The 12,546-nt window shown below is 43.0% G+C and overlaps 1 protein-coding gene across 1 annotated transcript in view; it reads left to right on the top strand.

The window, feature by feature from the left end:
• The first annotated feature begins 411 nt into the window (after positions 1 to 411).
• The window catches only part of LOC124607067 (sialin-like), a 126,626-nt gene continuing 114,491 nt past the window's right edge, over positions 412 to 12,546 (top strand). The window contains exon 1 of the mRNA XM_047139242.1: positions 412 to 590. The gene's annotated coding sequence lies outside the window, so the exon portion shown is untranslated. The remainder of the gene's footprint in view (positions 591 to 12,546) is intronic.

Raw genomic sequence — 12,546 nt, 5'->3', positions numbered from 1 at the left:
CATGGCGAAAATGTGAAAGAATTAGAGGAAAAGAAAAAACGAGAAGGAATTGAAATTGTCTTGTTCCTAGCTGGCAAAAACAAAGGAAAAAAACTTCACAACGAAGGACATTCGGGATGTTTCCTAAATTCTTGTCAGGTAATGGACAGAAGGGATTTCTCAAACGTCTGGTAAGACGTAGTAAGGATACATTTATGTAGTGTGACAAGTAGCTGCAACCGGCGTGTAATGCGAGTTACGTCAGTTAACAGAGTACGTGTGTTACGTCATCCCCAGCGCACTCTCGGCCGTTGACGTCCGCTGCCAGCTCCCGCCTGCTTGCTGAACCAATAGCGTTCCGCGTCGGTCTTGGCTGCTGGTCCTGCTGTTTCTCGACGTCCGTAAAAGACGCGCGACCCGAAGTCAGAGGCGTCTGAGTGCGCTTTCACGTAGGAGAAAAGATCTGACCATGTTTCCGTTCTCAGAGTACTTCCGTCTTCATGCAATTCTAATTTGCTTATTTCGTGGTTGTGCGTAATTTTGTGCGAACCCTGCATGGGAAACTTCATGACAGTGATACGTACTGTAGCAGACAACAGAAGAATATTGTGGTAAGAACCTTCACCTGGATTAAATTTTGAGTATATTAAATATACTATTCTTATTGAATGATTTGTGAGTAGGGCCTGCATATTTTTCGTGTGCTGCGAAATCCAATACAAATCCTATATATTAGTTTATGCTGTGTGATATAAATTTATATGCAAGCTAGGCGCTGGAATTATGTGATAACTCGAACTTTTTCTTTTATGTCACGTCAATCTTTGCGACATATTTAGTCGTAAAGACAGACACCACTTAAAATGAAAATCACAGAACTATGAAGTCCACATTGACATATAATGATTATAGCAAGGCCTGTAACATACCTGTTGATCAACTTACGCTTCTTTGCTTTCGATATTTGCTTCGAAAACACAGAGAAATGATTTAAACGCAAATTTTCCTGCACTTCTTACCTTCTCACCTCGTTTCTTTATTAATGATTGTGGTGTACCGTTTTCCACTTATTAAAATGTGAGAGAAAAGTTAAACAGTTTATTTCTAAGAATGTCCTGCAATTAGACACATATTCGGCATAGTGGTACGCCCGTAATTTTGAACGTTCGTATAGAACTAATAATGAACGTGACATAGTGCTACGCATTAACTGTTAAAGTGTGCCTCAGTTTGCGAAGCATGACTCTGTTGTCCAAGAGCAACAAATAAGCTCATGTTGTTGTAGTTACTGTAATTGAATCATTGAAGACCAGTCTGCACACAAAATGGAAGAATGTGTTAGGCGAAAACGTTCGGTGCAAGCGAGATAAGAGCGAGTGCAGCCTTGGGAAGTTCTTAAAGAAGGCAACCAGAACTTGGAATGAATACCTTTAAATCCAGTCCGCATATCAAGAAGCATTACGTGCAGTTACAGTAAGTGTTTCATGCTGGCAACAACCAAAAAAGTCGTTACGGTTTGCTAGTCGTTCTTCGAGGATGGGAATGAGAACAATGTTACGAAGATTTATTTTTGTGACTCATAAACCCATGTCTCTGCTAAGGTTATTTGTTGCTGTTTTCGAACTAAAGGAAGTAAAACGTTAGGATCGCGAACAAACGTAAATGAAACTTTCCCTGTGTTAGTTATTTACGTTGTTATTTGACATAGACAAACACGGAGACAGGCTGTCTGTTATGTTAAAACATAAAAATGCTAAGTCAATATCACAAAAGTTCCGTCACTGAAAACTAGTTGATCTTCAGGTCAATAAAAACTGTTACTTATTTCAAAGTGTATCAGCCACCAGCCATGTGACAGGTACTTCCTTGTTTGTAACTGTCACCGCTGTCGATCGCCTTGTATAAAAAAGCAAGTGTGGCAGTATGACCACTATATATGTGGCTAACGTTATAAATTATGTAACCATAACGACCCTACCATGTGCTTATAATTATACTACTGGCCATTAAAATTGATACACCAAGAAGAAATGCAGATGATAAACGAGTATTCATTGGACAAGTATATTATACTAGAACTGACATGTGATTACATTTTCAAGCAATTTGGGTGCACAGATCTTGAGAAATCAGTACCCAGAACAACCACCTCTGGCCGTAATAACGGCCTTGATACGCCTGGGCATTGAGTCAGACAGAGCCTGGATGGCGTCCCCATGCAGCTTCAACACGATACCAGAGTTCATCAAGAGTAGTGACTGGCGTATTGTGACGAGCCAGTTGCTCGGCCACCATTGATCAGCCGTTTTCAATTGGTAAGAGATCTGGAGAATGTGCTGGCCAGGGCAGCAGTCGAACATTTTCTTTATCCAGAAAGGCCCGTACAGGACCTGCAACATGCGGTCGTGCATTATCTTGCTGAAATTTAGGGTTTCGCAGGGATCGAATGAAGGGTAGAGCCATGGGTCGTAACACATCTGAAATGTAACGTCCCCTGTCAAAAGCGACGTCAATGCGAACAAGAGGTGACCGAGACGTGTAACCAATGGCACCCCATACCATCACGCCGGGTGATACGCCAGTATGGCGATGACGAATATACGCTTCCAATGTGCGTTCACCGCGATGTCGCCAAACACGGATGCGACCATCATGATGCTGTAAACAGAACATGGATTCAGCGGAAAAAATTACGTTTTGCCATTCGTGCACCCAGGTTCGTCGTTGAGTACACCATCGCAGGCGCACCTGTCTGTGATGCAGCGTCAAGGGTAACCGCAGCCATGGTCTCCGAGCTCATAGTCCATGCTGCTGCAAACGTCATCGAACTGTTCGTGCAGATAGTTGTTGTCTTTGAAACGTCCCCATCTGTTGACTCAGGGATCGAGACGTGGATGCACGATCCGTTACAGCCATGCGGATAAGATGCCTGTCATCTCGACTGCTAGTGATACGAGGCCGTTGGGATCCAGCACGGTGTATTACACTCCTGAACCCACCGATTCCATATTCTGCTAACAGTCATTGGATCTCGACCAACGCGAGCAGTAATGTCGCGATACGATAATCCGCAATCGCGATAGGCTACAATCCGACCTTTATCAAAGTCAGAAACGTGATGGTACGCATTTCTCCTCCTTACACGAGGCTTCACAACAACGTATCACCAGGCAACGACGGTCAACTGCTGTTTGTGTATGAGAAACCGGTTTGAAACTTTCGTCATGTCAGCACGTTGAAGGTGTCGCCACCGGCGCCAACCTTGTGTGAATGCTCTGAAAAGCTAATCATTTGCATATCACAACATCTTCTTCCTGTCGGCTAAATTTCGCATCTGTAGCACCTCATCTTCGTGGTGTAGCAATTTTAATGGCCAGTAGTGTAGATTGCAGCTCTTCACAGAGTACCAGTGTCGGCTGTAATCGTCGTATGACAGCGAAACTTGGTAAACGGCCTAATCCGTTAATGCAGAACCGATTTACGCTGAAAAAAATTTCCAATTTTGGCAACTTGGTGGAAATCTGGCGCTGTGAGTGCAAGAAAGCCTTGTTGTTATTGTTGTTGTTGTTGTTGTGGTCCTCAGTCCAGAGACTGGTTTGATGCAGCTCTCCATGCTACCAAACTTGTCCCCGGTGGGATCAGGTAATCTCTTAGGTCAGGATCTGGAAATCTTCTGGAGATAACATGTTCGTGGAAGGTTGCATCAAGGAGATCTTTCAAAGGGCGAGTGACGTGAGGTGTTATCCCATCTTGCACGAAACTATGGTTTCTGTACAGTTGCACTCTTCCCAAGCAGGAGCTGAAGCCGTACAAGGAGGTTCTATAACGTGCAGGCGCCATGGTATGTGTGACAGACGTATTCTCTTGAAAGACGAACTCCTTCGCGCTCCCTGCCCCTCTCCCCTTTCTCTCATCTTTTCAGGCACAGATGAAACACAAGAAAACTACCTCTTCTTCTTTTCGTAGGCGTTTACGATATTTAGTACGGGCTCCACTGTACTCAGGTTAGTTAACTTTGTGGTCAGGTGGCCTTCCTTTCACCGCTACCTAAGGGAGTGAAACAGTGTGCGCGATCTGTCAGTGAACTGTGTGTTATCGCGTTTTAACTGCTGGTGTATCGTATTTTCTGGACGGAAAGCGAGAACCAGCCCAGCATTCGCCTAAACGACCGTGGGAAACCGCCTAAAAACCACACTCAAGCTGTCTGATGAACCAGCCATGAAAGTTTCATTATTTTGCGTTTGCTGTATAGTAGGTAGAATCCATGATTAAATTTGTAGGTTATTTGGGTGTACATAGAGTGCTGCATGTGGCAATGAAACCCTGGTAACAGGTTCATGATAGGAAAGGATCAACAATCAACACGTGGAAGGGAGACCCATCAGATATCTCGTCGTTTTCACCAAATTAACATTTATTTAAGAAAAACATACTGATGAATTAAATTCCAGATTAATAGCAACATGAAAACCATCAGGATTGTAGTGATATATAAAGTGACAAAATACTGAAATTTACCAATATAAGCAAAAGGAAACAATATTCAATAAACACAAAGCATCTGAGGTTATGGACTGTAAGAATGAAATGTGAATCTCTCAGTAAAGGGAAACTACATTTACCAAATAAGAGCACATCCGATTTTACGAAGAACAGTTAGTAGAGAATTGAACACTCTTCTTTTATGAGTATTATGAAGGTCAGCAGGTTGATTATAATTTACAAAAGTTCATGAATTAATCCCGCTAAACTACACAGCCTACAACCCTGGCGGCAGTCGCTCAATCCAGGTACAGTTCCAAGGGACAAGACAACTATTCAACTTTTGCTAGGTATGACAGGCGACACTGCAAAGCGCTCCCACGGTAATAACTTAGACGTTGGGCGGGATGCCGCCAAGGTCGCGGCCTAGAAGTCACGGCTGCAAACACCCAGGTAGACTCGCGTGTTTCTCAATCAACTGTGAACTAAATAACACGCGAAGCAGTACCCTCAAACAGTAACAGAATATACACTAACAAATGCTGAGACTCGCTTTGGCAAGATAAATACAACTCGTAACCTCAGATAAAATAAATAGTTAAAGCCAAACTAAAATAAATAAACTTATAATGGATTTTGTTGTACACTATAAATACATACACCTCTGTCTAGGTAAGGTGATAACCGAGAACATGTAACTGATAAGGTACAGGTACAAACAGAGCAGTTGCAGTTAAGCCCTCTGAGGCATGAATATGTTGCTAAAACCCCTTAAGAAACACTAGTTAATGTGAGCTTAAGCAAAGCAGAAAATTTCACTTAGTAGTAGCCCTACGAAATTCAGTTATGGCTAAAGCACGTCAACGTAGGTTAGAATAAATGCATGTTACTAAATCACAATTAGATTTCAAATTCATACCCAGTACCTGATACAGTACCACGGCACTGCCACCGGGTACAGTACCACTCATCAGTTTTACCACTTCATTTCATAACATCGCACCCCAAGCAGGTGCACACAAGCGGTTTACCAATTAACAGAATCACGTGGCTTGAAAGAAGATGGACTGACAACTATTGGCCGCTCTCAAATCAAGGCATACTGCAGAACAAACGAATACATATTATTCACTGCACAATAATACTGCGCCAATTTTTCCTTTCAAACAATAAAACCACAGGGCCAGGATATCAATAGGTAGTATGTTACGGTGCATTCTCCCAACCGTCAATCATCCTTTTACCTCCTTTTCAAATATCAGAAGGAGGCCCCCGTCACCAGAGCTCTTTAGCGGCTGCCCATCATTGAACTAGTCGCTCGGCGATCCGCCTAGATACATGCGTTGTCAAATACAAATCTACCCAACCAAACGCCGGCGCCAGACACTGCTGGTCCAGCCCTCCTCCTCGCGTCACGTGCCATTCACAACTCACTGCCTCCGCGCTCAACCTCCACGCCTCAACCAGGAAAACCAAAGATAAGTCACAAGGGAGCTGACTATCGATACTGGTGCACAGAGGTAGTTAGGCCAGCAAACCGGGCCGCCACGGCTCAGCGGCAACAATGGGTTTTTACGCGGTTTTGCGTCGAATCGAAATGTTCTTGGATGACTGATACGAGTGCGTCATTCGATGCTGCTTCAACTCTGTGCTAGAGTTGATCAATGCCTGTGGATGGCGAAATGTGGCGTGCTAGTCTCTTGGGAGCCCATGACGAGATGATTTCTGTGGGTGAGAGATATGGAGAACGTGTGCCTGGGGCAACAAACATACGACGTGCATGAGGAATCTAATGAGACTGACTTTTTATGTACCAGAATTTTAATTTTTTTAAACAGCAGTATTATCCTCTTCAGAGCAGTTTCCTTCGGCAGCTGTACACCGGCGGAGTCGTTGTTCACAGTTTGCAAAAACAGACATAATGTCTTATGGGATAACAGCAATCAGTGATTTTATAATGTTACTTAAAATCCGTCTTGATTGCAATTTTTTTATTTTTTTATTATTCATATGACCGGTTTCGGTTCATTCAGAACCATCTTCAGATCTGATATTTCAGTTACAGGAGTAACCCGTCCAAATCCAGCAACTTTCACATATGAATAAAAAAAATAAAAAAAATTGCAATCAAGACGGATTTTAAGTAACAGTTGTTCACAGTCTTGGTAGCAGTGTTCAAAGTCTTCAACTGGTAAGGCCTATAACATATCGGGTCACATTCTTTTGAATGTTCTTCAGGGTCCCAAAACGATGTTCTTTTAAGACTGAGCTGTAGACGGCTCGTGCTCATGCCATTTATTGTTTGTCATCTTCTATTACGGTACCCCGCCGCCTCGTTCTCTTATTCCATTTACTGGCGTCACTAACTTCCTGCCTTACTTGCCCGTGGGCGGCAGCAGCAACGTGTATCGATAAATGCACTGTCGTACCATCTCTGGAGCAACCGATAGAAATTTCCGGGTCGCCCTGTGTCTGGCAGTCAGTTGGAGAAGGACCCGGAGGTCGGTCGGGACGCAGCAGCAGTGCAGTCGGGGACGGAGCCCCAGTGAGGTCCGCACAGCCAGTATAATTTTGGGAGGAAACCCGTTGTTATAGACAGTTTCAAAATCTCGTGAAACCTTTTATGCTTAAGGAACACTAAATCTCTATCTCGATCACTATTCACTTGATTCTAAGACGTATTGCTTAAAACAAGTGCACAATAGCTGTTCTAAACTCTGCTGAAATTTACTGCGAAACATGTACACCGATTCTGGACTTCTAAGCAAAAAGCTTGACATAAGAGGTGCGTTCACATATTAATTTTTATTTTTTGATAAGAACTTTATTTGTTAATCTACATCATTGTTATCCTCTTCAAAATATCCCCCATTACATACTATACACTCATGCCAGTGCTTTTTCCAATTCCCGAAACACTTTAGGAACTATTTCTTCGGGATAGTTTATACATCTTTTAACTGTGCATTTTTAATCTCATCCATGCTTGTAAAACCGCTGTCCTTTTAAGGCCTGCTTTGAAATGTTTATACCACTTGTCTGCCCTTGGTTTACTCATAACAGGATCCCCAAAAGCAATACTTACCATTTCTAAAAATTTCATACACTTTATTCCATTCTTATAACAAAATTTAATACAGGTTCTCTAATTTATTTTTATGGGAAACAAATAATCGTTGATGCCACCAAAACAAATGTAACCTTTCTGACAGCTGACAACAGAATAAATACCCAATATGCATAACATTGAACACATACTTTTGAGGTATGTTTACGAAGAGAGTGGCAAAAAAGTTGTGCAAATCGGACTAATACAACACACAAGACTAAAAATTTCTGCTTACTTTTTAAACACTCTTGTTGCAAAAATTGTTAAGTTTCAATGCAGTCCTTCAAAGAAAACTTCTACCTTTTAGTAGAAACACAAAATAAGAACAAGCCTTAAATTATACAGACTGATTACATTATATGGGGCTCGTTTTACGAATAGAAATAGGGGAACATACATTCACATGAACAGGCATTTGGTTCTATGTGTGTAGTAGAGGCGCCGGCCGAAGTGGCCGTGCGGTTAAAGGCGCTGCAGTCTGGAACCGCAAGACCGCTACGGTCGCAGGTTGGAATCCTGCCTCGGGCATGGATGTTTGTGATGTCCTTAGGTTAGTTAGGTTTAACTAGTTCTAAGTTCTAGGGGACTAATGACCTCAGCAGTTGAGTCCCATAGTGCTCAGAGCCATTTTTTTGTGTAGTAGAACCCTGACTTCCGTTCTTATGTTATTATTTACTCTGTAATGTTGAGTTTCCGAAGAAGCTATCGTTATTTGTATACCTTATGGTCATAATGCATTTGTCTAAAAATAAACGCAGCCGAGACGTATCTTTACACGGCTTCGCCACAGATTTGAAGCGCGCGCCGCAGCAGGGCTGGTACTATGTTGTGAAACAGCTTGTAGAAGCGCCTTGTGACGTAGTTGGGTTGGCAGAGGGGGGACTGGCTCGCTCGCTCTTCAGTTTACCGACAGACTATACCAGGGGGGACGGCCGTTGGTTGGTCGTTCGGTCGCTCGCCTCATCGAGACGTGTATTTGGGTCGGTTCCTTCCTGTGCAGAGATCTCGGTTGTGGTCCCTCTGCATGATTGGGTCCGAGCCAATGTCTCCGGGACGTCGTCTGTCCGAAGGAAGTCAGTTCAGTAGGAGACGGACCAGGAGTGCAGTTGGGCACGGGTCAGTGAGTCAGCAGTCAGTTGGAAGGCAGACAGTGCGAGTATGCGCCGGGACCATGGCCGACGCAGACGGAAAGCCGTTGGTGGATCGATCTGCTGGTCGTCGCATGACGACATGTGGTCTGCTGAGCACTGACACCAGTATCAGTCGGGGAAGAGTTGGCAGCCAGAAACAGTCGGGTCCGTATGGTGTTAGTATTCGCCGGGACCGCTGTCGGGCGAAGGTGGGCTGCCGTTGGTCGTTTTCTCGGCCGGTCGTCCCAATCCACGACGTCTTGGATCCTCAGGACGAACACCCTTTTCTGAGTTGTGATGTGGTTGGACCTTGTTGGTTCTTTGGAACTGAGCAGCGACGCAGTCTCCACAGCGTGAAGCCAGGGCGGGGCTTTTGGCGGCGGGCACGCGCTGTTCCATCAGGAGGCGCTAGCTGCGCGAGCGACTTTTCGCTTTCATCCGAAGCACGATCCGCAAGTTGAGTAATTAGTTACACGTTCTTCAAACTCGAATGTTACGATTTCTTCGTTATTTGTCGATTGTTGTTTTCTCAGCCCTTAGCACGTGTGATAACATTCTTGCCTAGAATCTGCTGCCTCCGGTAGTGACTTTACAGTTGTTCGGATTCTTTTAAACTCGTCTTGGGTGATGTATGATGCCTTGATCTTGGTGAGGCCCAGTTGAATTTATTGGTAGCTCGGATTATTCTTCATCGGCCGATATTTCCATTATCTGTGCAGTTGGATCTGGCCGTTGGAAATTGGTCAGATGTTCGGTCTGTCGTGAACCGTCCCTTGGTTGTGTTGCCTTCCAATTAAGAGGTTGTCTGTCTGGCTGCCTGTCTCACCTAAACGTGCGTTAGTGTTACTTCCCGGGCCGACACTTGGAACCTGCTGATCGCCGCTCCTTGTGTTTTACATAGTGATCTCCTTTTAGTCTTAACTGCTCTGTGTGGCCTTCAGCCGAGTTTTAGCTTATTAAAATTGTAGGTTTTTTTAGGCCTTAAGCCGTGAAATTGTTTTCTCCATGGTGTGTGGCCTTCACCGGAGTTTTAATCTCTCTTAAACTGAAAATTCAAAATCTTGTTCTTGCCCTTAAGTCATAACATTGCTATTTTTTGGGGTATAAGGCCTTCAGCGGAGTTTTAAGCTAAGGCCCTCAGCCTTTTCAAATTGAAAGTTCTTCTTCTTACGCCTTAAGCTGTAAAGTTGTTTTGACAAGGTGTGTGGCTTTCAGCCGATTTAAATCAAATCAAAGAAGCTCTTTCGTTAAAACCTTGAGAGTTTTTAATTCTTGCTTATGTTACTGTGTGTTTTAACTAATAAAATTTATATGTTGAGTGTAACTGACAGCAACTTATTTTGGCCCCTTTCCACAAATATAACCTCACCTGCTCTGTTCTGCTAGTCCAGGGATCTCAAAGAAATTTTTCGATTTCAGGAAAAGAAAAATGTCACAAGGACTCAGATCAGGTGAATAAGAGGGCTGTGGAATAACAACAGTGCCTTTTGAGGTCAAAAATTCCGTGATAGAAGTGGCCGAGTGACATGAGGCGCCGGCCGAAGTGGCCGTGCGGTTAAAGGCGCTGCAGCCTGGAACCGCAAGCCCGCTACGGTCGCAGGTTCGAATCCTGCTTCGAGCATGGATGTTTGTGATGTCCTTAGGTTAGTTAGGTTTAACTAGTTCTAAGTTCTAGGGGACTAATGACCTCAGCAGTTGAGTCCCATAGTGCTCAGAGCCATTTGAACCATTTGACATGAGGCGTTGTCATGACGCATCCACTTGTCAGCAATTTCCATTCTCATTCGAGTCAACCTTTGCCTCATCCTTTCTAGTACATCTTTCTGAAACACTTTGTAACCTCCCCCTCACTTATCGACCTTAATGATTGTGAAAAATTAAACCGCGTGTACCTAATGGAAATTTGGGAAAAGCAATCGTCACCGAAGTTATTTTGTCGGTAAAGAGGGAGGAAAGGGTTACATCTAAATGAAAGGAAAAATGCAAATGAAATTGGTGGAAATTAATTTTGAGAAAAGGGTAAAATTAGTAAAGAAAGTAAATGTGCGGCCGTTACGTTAAGAATTAACTAGTGGTAATTAGATATTTGAGATTTGGGGAAAACTACGGTCGCCAGTCCTATGGACAATTACTATAGTAACTGAAAAAGAAAGGTTATTGCACATATAATTAGCACTAGAAGCGTGGCAACTGAAGGTTGACACGTGTAGTGTGAAAACTGAAAGTTTGTCAGAAATAATAAATTTCGCTACACTCTGACTTAATTTAGCAAAAGAATTAATAAAACCGGAAAACTGAAAGTTAATTTAGTGACTGAAATTAATAGTGAGCTTTGTTTCTGAAGCAGATCGAAATTCAGTAAAATACGATAAGTCTTGGGCTACCTCAACAATCATTTCAAAAGCTACTTGAATCTACGCAATTTAGAAATAAGAGATTTAACTTTGAACTTGAATTAAATGATTCTGAACAATTAACAATAGTAAAATTTAGTATGTACCAAGCTGAGCTGCAGTCACAGGTAAGCTAAAATACAGTAACAAAACTCGCACTCTTAATTTGTGCTTGTGTAATCTAAATATTTTAGCCAGCTATGAATACCTTAACTGAACTTTGAAATTAAAGCAGTGAAATCGAATGATATTACTTTAATGCTGGCGTTTGAATTTCAACGACACTCGGGTTCATTCCGGAAAAGGAAGGAACCCTGCTTGGTAATGCAATTGGGACAATGAGCAACAAAGGTTCATGCTACGTTGCTGTACTTTAGTAAGAAAAATTTAACAGTTTGAAAAGCTGAGGTCTGCCATACAGTTCTAAAACTTTACGTGCTACCAGTCTTCCTTATTGGTTGATTGAAGATTTGAAGTCGTCTATCGAGGAGGTGGCGACAGTCACTCATTGTCGGCCGTCGCTGTTGCAGAAGCTGGATGTTGGCGCGCCTTCTTCTCGACACGGTCTCCAGGCGAAACGGGCTCTTGATGTGCGCCAGCTAATGCTTCCCGTGTCAGAAACTAACATAGCAAGTAGAGCGCAATTACATGCTGCCAAACCCCGAAAGCGCGGCAACTCGCGGGAGCGTCACACAATACACCTGCTCAACCGCACTGCTCCAGCCAGACTCTGTCTGCTCTGCCCGCGCTCCACGCGGCAGAGTTAACACTACCAAAGATCCTAAACACTTTGATTCTCCACACGACCTATCGATGTAATCGTTCGATAGCATAGTTTTCCCTAGGCAAGAGCCAGCGTAAAAATACAAATAATATTTACAAAACAAACCCATTATACATCGACATAAATGCATAAATATATATATACAAATAGTAAAACAATTACAATATATAAAGACACAGAAATGTTATATCTTCAAGTAACAAAATAAGGAAAAAATTTGCAGTACAATAGATGGAAATAGGAGGATATGCATTTCCGGCGTTACAACTTGCTTGATACTTTGTTCTGGAGGTCTGATATCACAAGAGCAGGCGCACTTCGACGTTTCCGTCGGTTTTTGAAGTTGAAGGTCAGCCTGAGCGAGGTTTACTTTCATCGTGTTCTCGGCCTTCCAAAAATGATTTGTGCAGCGAAAAACTAGTCCTCTTGATAAAGGATGTTCTCTATAAGCCTGTTTCAAGTTTTTAAAGGTCACACTGACGGATTGCCCAAGTTTAAAACAGAACTTGATGATATAATGTTGATCTAAATTTCGCTGTTCTGTTTTCGTAACACAGGGCGAAAGCAAAAGCTTAGTGACGACGCTCTCAAAAATCGGTTGATAGCTGTATGGACCTAAAGCACAGTCTGAACAGCTGGAAGGGATGAACATATCGGTCTACACAGGAA

This window comes from Schistocerca americana, chromosome 3 (assembly GCF_021461395.2).
Source record: "Schistocerca americana isolate TAMUIC-IGC-003095 chromosome 3, iqSchAmer2.1, whole genome shotgun sequence".
NCBI lineage: Eukaryota > Metazoa > Arthropoda > Insecta > Orthoptera > Acrididae > Schistocerca > Schistocerca americana.
This window is presented reverse-complemented; position numbering and strand designations above follow the sequence as displayed.